Below are 11,322 nucleotides of genomic sequence, written 5' to 3'. Positions count from 1 at the left end.
CAATTGTGGTGTCTGGTGCAATAATCGCCAATATTTCCATCCGGGAAAAGGATGGAGGACTAGGCCAGCCTAGCCTCCCTCCTGCATATTCGCTTCTGAAAGCGCCCGTGGCCCTATCGAAGCTGCCTCTGCCTCCTCTGTGGCTGACGTGGTCAAAAAGGTGCCAAAAGTAACTTTTTTTCCCTTGACGGTCGCTGTTCAGCTTGTCCTGTTATAACTGTCCAGCAACACTTTTAGGGAAATACATGATTTTTTTCTTGGGCAGGATCTACACTACTGCTTTAAAACAGTTTACAACAGTAGTGACAACTGTTGGGGCCCAGGACACACTCCATATACAGTCTTCAAACCGTTTTCAAGGTGTCATATCCTGCTTGGTGTAGATCTGGCCTTGGTGCTCATGGATGCTGGCATTGTGCAACTTGAGTAGGAAACCAGGTGGAAACCAGGTTTTTAGAAAGGCAAGAACATTCTGCATTTTGCGATGAAAAACTGATGGGAGTGAACTGCTTAGCATCGGGGCAGGACTGGGAAGAATCATAAGCATAAAAAGCTTAGCATGGACCATAATTTTAAGTTTTTGCTAGTTGCACTTGAGCAGCGTGCAACAGGTGATGCATGAGTTGCCCATCCTCACGCCATCGACAGCCAAGAGAAATGTTTAATGACGTGTGATACAGTGGGACACGGAAATGGATAAACCCTATGCAGGGAAGCAAGGGTCTGATTTACAGGGATGTGGGAGTGACTGCATTGTATCCGCAGTTGCTTTCCATCTCATGTCTTCTCTCCGAATTCCCTTTCAAGGAAAGAAAATTCGATGGGGTTGTGTCTGTGGCTCGGAGATTTGCCTTCTTACGCTGATCCATAGAAGCCTGTTCTGAACACAGGTAAGCGAACTTGCCGATCCCGTCTCGAGGAGAGGTCTTCTCTGCAGTTTGGAGGCGACTGGAGAAGATCTGATCCTCTTAGAATGCGACCTTATGCATGTTTAGACCAAAATAAAATTTAAACAAAATCCTACAACTCCCAGCTTTCTCCAGCCTCTGTGGCTGGCTGGGGAATGCTGGGAGTTGTAGGATTTTTTACTGTCTAACCATGCAATGGTAGTGCCCTTAGTATCCATACTAATTCAGTCCATGTTCTTATTGGCCCCGTGGGCTGCATGTTAAACCAAGAGCTATGGCTTAGCAAATAGCCAGAGGATCTCCAACAACATGCAAGAACAAAACGGGAGGAACTTTGACTTCTCAGGCTTTTGTTAGCTGCAGTTGTCACTCGACTTTCCTACAAAACATCCACCGTCTGGAAGGCGTTAACTCGGTACTCTTTTGTGTGTTACTAATGGGTGGCTTTTATTATTATTATTATTATTATTTATTTATATAGCACCATCAATGTACATGGTGCTGTACAGAGTGAAACAGTAAATAGCAAGGCCCTACCGCATAGGCTTACAATCTAATAAAATCATAATAAAACATTAAGGAGGGGAAGAGAATGCCAACAGGCACAGGGTAGGGTAAGCAGGCACAGGGTAGGGTAAAACTAACAGTATAAAGTCCGCACAACATCAAGTTTTAAAAGCTTTAGGAAAAAGAAAAGTTTTTAGTTGAGCTTTAAAAGCTGCGATTGAACTTGTAGTTCTCAAATGTTCTGGAAGAGCGTTCCAGGTGTAAGGGGCAGCAGAAGAAAATGGACGAAGCCAAGCAAGGGAAGTAGAGGCCCTTGGGCAGGCGAGAAACATGGCATCAGAGGAGCGAAGAGCACGAGCGGGGCAATAGTGTGAGATGAGAGAGGAAAGATAGGAAGGAGCTAGACCGTGAAAAGCTTTGAAGGTTAACAGGAGAAGTTTATATTGGATTCTGAAGTGAATTGGAAGCTGCAAAATAGAGGTTCTTCCTGGATGATTCATCTGCATTGCACCCTGTAACATCCTGGAACCATGAGGTCTTGAAACTTGGCATATTTAAACTGATATTGTCTTTGAGTTTTTAATATTTAGCAAAATATTGTTTAGCAAACAATCCTGCTCAATATGCTTGAGAAACCTGAATGGTTTTAATCCAGCTGCATTCTGCATTTTTCTCTTTCTTTTTTTAAATAATCAGGTATCATCTGGAGGCACTCAATGCTTGAACGGAGGTCATTATCCTGTTTCAACCGACTAGGCTAGCAGCTCGTCCTGCCAAAGGTAACGTATAGGTTTTCCCATCCTTATGTGTGCCACTTTTATATGATGAAAAAAGGGTGTGGGGTGAAGAATCGTAGCCTCCCTATCCCTTTCCCATCAGATCTGAATACCGATCTTATGGTCAAGAAGGAGGGAAAGTAAAATGAAAGCTGGTCCCTGCATCTTTGCTGGGGCAAATCCTGCATGGAACTGGGCTGGCTTGAAACACTTTGTCCATTTGGGCCCTGGCCTGTCCCACAAAACAGGCTAAGAAGGTGCCATTTGCCCTTAATTTCGTTTTCTTTGATTTATTACATTTTTATCTAGGCCTGCTTCTAAGAGCCTCAAGGTGGTGAATTGTTTTAGTGATTGTTGCGTTTATATCCTGCCTTTTTACCCTTCTAACAACCCTGTGAGGAAGGTTAGGCTGAGAGTCAGTGCCTGGCACAAAGTCAGCCAATAAGCTCCATGGCAGTGTGAGGACTTGAACCCAGTTCTCCCCAGCCCTAGTCTAACACTTTAACCAGTATGCCACACTGGTGTGTGTGGTCCTCCCTTACCTTTTATCCTCAACACCCCTGGGAGGTAAGCTAGCTTGAGAGCAGGTGAGTGGCCCAAGGTTGCCTGATGGGAGTTGGATGATAAGAGTTGGACTTCAAAGCCCTATGAAGAGAGACTGAAAGAACTGGGCATGTTTAGCCTGGAGAAGAGAAGATTGAGGGGAGACATGATAGCACTCTTCAAATACTTGAAAGGTTGTCACACAGAGGAGGGCCAGGATCTCTTCTCGATCATCCCAGAGTGCAGAACACGGAATAATGGGCTCAAGTTAAAGGAAGCCAGATTCCAGCTGGACATCAAGAAAAACTTCCTGACGGTTAGAGCAGTACGACAGTGGAACCAGTTACCTAGGGAGGTTGTGGGCTCTCCCACATTAGAGGAATTCAAGAGGCAGCTGGACAACCATCTGTCAGGGATGCTTTAGGGTGGATTCCTGCATTGAGCAGGGGGTTGGACTCGATGGCCTTGTAGGCCCCTTCCAACTCTACTATTCTACGAACCAGATCCCATCTTTTGCCATGGGCTATACTGGCTAAGGCTGATGGGAATTGCATTAACTGAAAGGCCACAGGTTTATTAATTTGATTTGTATCCCACCTTTCCACCAAGACAATGGCACTCAAGGTGGCTCAGTTGTCCTGTCCCCCTCCCCTAGTGATAAAGGCTGAAATCCTATATCCACATACTTGAGGGTAAGCCCCACTGAACTCAACAAGACTTCTTAGGAGACATGTCAAGGGATTGCACAAAGTTTTCCAAAATTAGGGCAAGATTGATGGAAACATCAGTTTTCCTTCTCTTTTTCTTTATAGGAGTGGTGTGTTGGGCTTCCATTGTCCTTTGGAAGAGGTTCCCCAAGTAGACCGGGCAGTTGGAAGGACAACATCTCCAACAATGTAAGGTCCTATTGGCAACAATAGAAAAGCAGCTTGGTTTTGCTACTATTCATAAATCAGTGTTAGGCGATGGGTACTCAGCAGCCATCTTGGGGGTCAGCTTTGCTTTGCGACAGCTTTGCTTGTATTGGGAGGCATGTGGCTGATCTTGAGCCCAGCACCGCCTCTGTCTGGTCGATGATGACTCATGTTTATAATGGTGACTGCTGGATGAATCCTGCGGATATGGGGCTGAGACCAAGCAGATAAAGTTGGTGGCAATGTTTTGTTTCCAAAGGGCAGAGGGTTCAACGACAACCCACACTCAACCACTGAGCGTGGGTTAGCGTGTTACATGAACGCTCCTGGTGGCTTGGATCCAGATTTAGTCATACTTAAGAGGGGGGCAATTTAAGTCCCATTGATATCAATGGTCCCATTGATCCCATTGATATCGTCCCATTGATACCAATTCACTTCAGAATCCAATATAAACTTCTCCTGTTAACCTTCAAAGCTTTTCACGGTCTAGCTCCTTCCTATCTCTCCTCTCTCATCTCACACTATTGCCCCGCTCGTGCTCTTCGCTCCTCTGATGCCATGTTTCTCGCCTGCCCAAGGGCCTCTACTTCCCTTGCTCGGCTCCGTCCATTTTCTTCTGCTGCCCCTTACGCCTGGAACGCTCTTCCAGAACATTTGAGAACTACAACTTCAATCGCAGCTTTTAAAGCTCAACTAAAAACTTTTCTTTTTCCTAAAGCTTTTAAAACTTGATGTTGTGCAGACTTTATACTGTTAGTTTTACCTTACCCTGTGCCTGCTTACCCTACCCTGTGCCTGTTTGCATTCTCTTCCCCTCCTTATTGTTTTACTATGATTTTATTAGATTGTAAGCCTATGCGGCAGAGTCTTGCTATTTACTGTTTTACTCTGTACAGCACCATGTACATTGATGGTGCTATATAAATAAATAAATAAATAAATAATAATAATAATAATAATGACCCTGTTCATAAGACAAGCTAAGCCACAGTGGTTAAGCATTTTAAGCTAAACATTATGGCTTAGTGTGTCATGTGAACCAATCCTAACCATGGTGGCTACATAACTACGGTTTAAACACGCTCACTAACCATTTGCTGCACAGGCCCAATGGGTCTGTTATAAGTATGACCAAGTTTCGAATCTCTCGTATTTAAATGATTCTCACCTAGTAAGTGTTGCAGAATATGAATCCACTTATTTCCGTAACTTGCATATACTGGCTAAGCATTCTATGGTGTGTGTTCTGATCTTGAGGGGTGTAGTTAACAGCAAGCTTTAAAAAAAACAAAAAACCTCCAGATTAATTAAATATTTCTTTTAGCATTTATATGTCAATCAAGTTCAGTTCTTTCTTATGATTTATCTGAGTCTCATACATGGATTCACAGAGTTGTACTTCATTTCTCTCTAATTCCTCCTCCTTAAATATTTCTTTTAGGTTTTCAAGGACCCCTTGGAATTTGTCAGGGGCACTGAAGGAACAAAAATTATCAGCGAAGAAGCGTCTGAGATTCACCAGCAGCAGTGACTTGAATTAGTTGTGTTTCTGTAATTGCATGGAATTAAAGGACTTTTGTGTCTTTCATGAGGTCTTCAGAATTCTTTTTTCTCCCTTTTCCTTTGCAAGCCTTGCCTTTAAGAAGCACTATGTCATACCTTCTTACTTTGGGTAACATGTAGGCCACGAAAGCTTATACCATGATAAATTCTATGCCGCAAGTCTATTTTAATTGTGAACTGCCATGGGCAGTATAAAAACGAAATAAATACATTTTGTTTTTTCTGCAGTAAGAGAGCCATTGTGGCGTAGTGATTAAAGCGTTGGACTACGACTTAGGGGACCCAGGTTCTAGTTCCCACTTGGCCACGGAAGCTCACTGGGTAACTTTGGCCAGTCAGTCACTCAGCCTAACCAACCTCACAGGATTGTTGTGAGAATAAAATAGAGACGAGGATTATGTAAGCCGCCCTGGGTTTCTTGCAGGAAACTAGGCGGGCTATAAATAAATAAAAATAAAGAGACTAAAATGGTTACCCCTCTGGAAATCACCCATCTAGCACATCTAACAATATGTTCAAGTTTCTGAAATATAGACATTGGTCCTACTTTTGTGAGGTTAACAAGGATTAAATGACATGTTTCCAGAACACCAAAATACTTGGGATAATGTACAGATTTTGTTTGATGAGATTGCCCTAGCGACAAGCATGGCACCTTGGAAAGTATAGTATCCCTGTGGGAGGGGATGAATGGGGGGTGGGGGCACTTGCCCTTGCTCCTGGCAGTGTAGGCAGGGAACCAGTTACCCTGGTAAGGCCACTAACACCACCCAGGGTTCTCTTAGACCTTACAGGACCCTCCCAGGAACTTAAGAAATAAGGCTTCAACTGCCACCCTCTTTCAAAGCCCTAAGCCTGAAACTAAGCAGCAATAGCCAAACAGCTACACTTGTCTACATACCTAGACACCGGTCTTCAATAGGACAGGGCCCTGGAAAGGTGATGCTCAAAGAAGGAAGACAAAATGTTTCATCACCCATTTATGCTGAAGCCCTGGACAACTTTGTGGAAATCTTTTAGCCAATCGCAGGCTGGTTGGAACAGTTGTTTTTTTAACCCTTAGGGTGGGTGGGAACAGTTTCCATGGGAACGCAACTGAGATCATTATGTTTAATTAACAAAATGGGTCTCAAGAGACATCTCAGGATGACCTGCATGCAGGTGGTCACATGTAACTTTGGTCTGGCCAAAGTCTTCCAGCCAGTTGGAGCCCAAATGAATGATGGGTATCCCTGACACCCTACAAGAGAGAGAAGCTTTCAATGCCATAAACTAATTGGCTCCTGTCCCAACAATTGCACATTCAGAAGTCCAGATAAAAGTGAACAGTGCCCTGTTTCTACTTATCAAAAGTAGTTTTTTAAATGAAATTAAACAAGTCAACATTGGCAGAGTTGAAGGAGATTGCATTTTCTCCATGCCTTTGGCACTGAAGCGTGTTAGATATTTGAGATTGGAGTGTATCTACGCTTTGAAAAGAACATGCTGACATTTGCAAGCTTCTTTTCAGGCATGACCAATCCTGGAAACCTGCATCTTTTTTTAAAAAAAATGTGAAGGGCGTGAGGACATGTAGGAATGGTAGGTTTGCCAGTTTCATTTAATATCCACAACTGGCAGAAATTCCACAGATCAGGATCACCATGCTGCCAATAGTGGTGTGTTGTTGAATTTCTTACCTGTTAAGCATTTTTCAAAGACCTGCTGGAAAAAGGGGTGGCAACTCCAGTGATTGTAAGAGTGTGTAGCAGGGGGTCTGTTTTGAGTGGTGAAATGTAGAGGGGAGAGCACTGAATGACAAAACAGATTATACTGTGAACTTTAAAAAGAGATTTGAAAAAACTGACTTGTTAACTGAAAAGAGCAGATGAGCTAAATGTAAAATTGTCATTCCATTAATCATAGAATCATAGAATAGTAGAGTTGGAAGGGGCCTATAAGGCCATGGAGTCCAACCCCAACATTTAACTCATATGCCTATGAGATCCTGGAATCATTCCTTGACTGATAGCCATGTTTTTTATTGGCATTGAGTGTTTTTTAGTATAATGATGTTTTAAATTGCTTCCAATAGAATGCCTTGCTAGAATCAAACTGATTCAAACTTAATACAGGAATGCATTTTAACATATCATTTGCTTCTCTATGGAAATTATCAACGTATGAGAGAGAGAAGCTTATGAGAGAAATATGTCGAAAACCTTTTGGATAAATATTTGCAAGGTAACCCTATTATCTTGCAAGTTGCAAAGGGTTCTGCAGCAAATATTTGTCACATTCTGTTAGGAAAACTATCAGAGACAGATATATAATGTGTTTGTATAGAATGAATATTTACAAAGTAGCGTGTTATACAGGCTAGGGCAGGAATCTTGCAAAGTACTTAAACTAGAGTGCAAAGACTTCTAGGACAAATATTGGTCACAATATTTTGAAAAGTTCATCTGTATATTTACCGTAGGATAACAGATCATTTTGTGTGTGCGTGCACATGTTGTTTATAAATGGCTACTGGGCAAAATCAAATGCACATAGAATCATAGAATAGCAGAGTTGGAAGGGGCCTACAAGGCCATCGAGTCCAACCCCCTGCTCAATGCAGGAATCCACCCTAAAGCCTACATGACAGATGGTTGTCCAGCTGCCTCTTGAAGGCTTCTAGTGTGGGAGATCCCACAACCTCCCTAGGTAACTAATTCCATTGTCATACTGCTCTAACAGTTAGGAAGTAAAAAACATTAAAATCAGCAAACTGGTAGGGGGAATCGAAAACATCAGAGCAACTTCAAGCTGATTTCTTATTTTCTCTTCTCTTCAAATAAAAAAAAATGCAAAAGCAGCCTTTAGGCTTGTTTTGGGAAGACATCCTTTTCTGTAGGAGTAGGAAGGCACGTGGGGTCTAGTTTTTCTTTTCCTTTTTTACTAGAGTCCTGGGGTCATTTAACTTCAGTCAGAATTCTGAATCCAGGAATGGTTTTTTTTCTTTTTCTTTTTAGAATCAGAACTGAGCAAAGCTTACAGGCTTTCTGCATAAAAATCCACCCCTAGTTACCTCAAGCTTTTTTCGTCCCTGCAGTATAATTTAAATTTGTGGGTGGGGGGTCATTTCATTGCTGCTGTTGTTACACAATTAGAAGACAAAAATCCTTGCCAATCAACCCAGTGATCAAACACGCTGATTTGATTTACTTTCAGCCCACCCTTAAGATCGTCTTTCCCCAGGTAATTCAAGGTCAATGACCAGTTCTTTATCTCACTCCTAACGTGATGCACTTCCTCTTTATTCTCAGTTGGGAGCAACCCAAGTCTAGTAGCTCAACTGGATGTAAGAAGAACTGTGCTGGATCAAACCAAAGTCACATCTAGTCCAACTTTCTGCTCCCACAATGGCCCACCGGTCTTCTGCGGGAAGGCCACAAACAAGACGCAAGAGTGTCACAGCATCCGTCTGCTCGGGTTCTAGAGCAACTGGCATTAAGAGGTATACTGCTCCTGCTACTGGAGGTAATGTATAGCCACCATGACTTGGATCCATGAAATGAGACTGCTGGCCTGGCGTGTAGGTTAAGGATTGGACTGAAACATGGGACACCCATGTTCGAAACTCCACTTAGCCATTAAACTAAATGGAGCAACTGTGGGGTTGGGCTTCAGACCAGGGTTGTGTCAATAAAATCCTTGGGGGCAGGGAGAAGTATGTATGTCACCCTGAGCTCTTTTTAAGAAGGCTGGAATTATATATATATATATATATATATATATATATATATATATATATATATATATATATATGGGACTGGATTCCCACCAGCTTTGTGGCCCACAGCTGAGTTCATGGTTTCCACATTGTTAATTTCACTTGGGGGGTCCACGTTTAACTCTTCAGACATTCACAATGCCTCTTTCGGTGACGTCGCAAGAGAGGTTGTACATTCTTTTTGCACAATCAGTCTTAAAAGGGATTTCCCCACTAACGTTCCATTTCTGCCTCCTGACTTTTTGTGTGATTGGAGTATTCTCCCGAGTGTTTCCGAACTTGGATCTTACATTAAAAAAAATTACTTTATATTGCTTAGACATTGGGATGGCGGTCTCAAGACTTGTTTTTAATATATATATATTTCACTGCATATAGTGAAAACACACTACAATGTCTCTCTGTTTTGTGTGTGCCTGTTAATTTTGAAGCTAGGCAGGGCTCTATGGGCCACTGAAGGCTGGTGGCTCTGATGTCAGTGGGGCGGTAATTCCATTCCGGATTTCAGTCAGAAACAGTCACAACTCTAAAGGAACTATCCAAGATGCTGAAACAGCTCTTTAGAGTTCTGACTGAAACCCAGAGTGGATTCACCATCTCGCTAATATCAGAGCCACCAGCCTCCACTGCTAAGAGCCCTTCCAATACTGCTCTGTTCTGCAGCAAGATTGAGCCTGGAGCTAAGGAGTTAATCCAATCAAGAAGGAATCCTGTCATATCAGCCCCCTCCACCACAAACTCCACTGCCCCATGGACACAAATATTTGCAGGTCTACTCCTCTCTTCCAAAACCATTATTTTAAGTTTCTTAATTCAATTTTGGTTTTCCAGTCATTTTATTTGCATTCAGTGGCCTTTGCTCATATCTTGTGCTCAGTTCACGATCACTGGGGTGAGGAATGTCAGGCACTATTCTGGTCCTCCGGGTTTTCTCAGATGGCCGCACCCCCTTTGCGGGCTGCAGCTGAGGGCCACAGGTTCTACAACCCTGCTCTAACCATAAGGAGCATATTCCATTGAAACCAGACATTGTGTACGCATTCTGCTGAAACTGCTGCGTTTGCTGTGTTGTTCTGTGAACTTCCCAAATCCCTTATTCAGAGTGTTAAGCAATTAAAGGAGGAGCTGTCCTCCTTTACCCGCTGGCTTTTATATATAGCAAACTGTTAATGAAAGATTTTTTGTGGTGCCTTTTAAAGCAGGGCTAAGCAACCTGGTACCCTTCAGATGTTTTGGACTACCAGTCCCATCAGACCAAGGCAGCATAACCAATGGTCAGGGGTTATGGGAGTTGGAGTGCAAAACCGCTGGAGGGCACCAGGTTCCCTAACCCAATTTTAAAGGTTGACAAATTTAATACACAAACTGGGGGGGGGGGGGATAAAGGTCTTGCCCCTTGTCTCCTTTTTTAGTAGGCAATGGGGATCCAGGATTTGCCTAAAACTATAGGGGGGATTCCGGGGTGCATGGCTCATGGTGTTCATTAAACCCCCCCCCATCCCAACAGGATGGTTTAATTGTGGGTTATGTTGTTGGTTTTTATTGCTGTTTTTTATTGTATTCTTACTGTTTTATTGTGGTTTTATGGCTCTTAATATTGTATCAGTTTTATACATTTCAGTGCTGTATGCCGCCTTGGCAGGGCTTTTGCCCAGAAAGGCGGCCAAGAAGTATTTTCAATAAATAAATAAATCAGAATTTCCTCCATAATTTGAGCTCTGCTGTGTATATTGGTCTTGGTCATAATACTTCGAAGCAAGTGGGCAAGACAAAAGTCTACTGGATAGAATCTCTGTGCTGCATTTTTTTTCTCCTTGATAAGCCTTATTTATGGAGAAAAAGGATCCTGGTTGAACTTTGGGCTCTCCCCATTTGAAAACCCAGAGCTGCTCTGCTACGAACAAATACAGTTTTACGCCTGCCGTTGTTAAAATGCCGCGTCCGAGTTAGCAGCAGTTCTAGGAGCACAGGCTTGATATTTTGATGTCAGTGTGCTATTCCACCCCCACCCCCCACACTTTTCTCTCCTTTGTGTTCGATAGAAATCTGATCTTGAGGCTGCTTCTTTGGGTGGGAAAGAGGCAAAGGTGGAAGGGAATGTTGTGGGTGGGGCAGGACGGTCTGGGGGAAGAAGATCTTGTTCTCAGATCAGATGCTGGCTTCTCTTTGCTCTAAAGGAAAGAGGGGTTGGAGAAGGCTGGTTGCTGGATGGACCTCTTGATTTGAACTAGAGTTCTCCTGGCTGCAGCACTCAGCTGGGTTAAGCAGCTTAAAAGTCTCCGCCTTGAGCATTGGCCCATGTAAAGACTGCTTTTTTTTTCCAACTCCCCTTTCAAGCCTCCCAAGGGCTC

General features: G+C 43.1%; 3 non-coding genes across 3 annotated transcripts; all 3 read left to right on the top strand.

The window, feature by feature from the left end:
* Positions 1-105: 105 nt before the first annotated feature.
* On the top strand, positions 106-249 carry LOC134408541 (small nucleolar RNA SNORA16B/SNORA16A family). Its single transcript, XR_010026113.1, has one exon. It is a non-coding gene; the product is annotated as a small nucleolar RNA SNORA16B/SNORA16A family (small nucleolar RNA).
* A 912-nt stretch (positions 250-1,161) lies between these two features.
* Positions 1,162-1,295, top strand: LOC134408542 (small nucleolar RNA SNORA44). The gene has a single exon (XR_010026114.1). It is a non-coding gene; the product is annotated as a small nucleolar RNA SNORA44 (small nucleolar RNA).
* Positions 1,296-3,799: 2,504 nt separating this feature from the next.
* On the top strand, positions 3,800-3,873 carry LOC134408547 (small nucleolar RNA SNORD99). Its single transcript, XR_010026119.1, has one exon. It is a non-coding gene; the product is annotated as a small nucleolar RNA SNORD99 (small nucleolar RNA).
* Positions 3,874-11,322: the final 7,449 nt, after the last annotated feature.

Source organism: Elgaria multicarinata, chromosome 13 (genome assembly GCF_023053635.1).
Source record: "Elgaria multicarinata webbii isolate HBS135686 ecotype San Diego chromosome 13, rElgMul1.1.pri, whole genome shotgun sequence".
Taxonomy (NCBI): Eukaryota; Metazoa; Chordata; class Lepidosauria; order Squamata; family Anguidae; genus Elgaria; species Elgaria multicarinata.
This window is presented reverse-complemented; position numbering and strand designations above follow the sequence as displayed.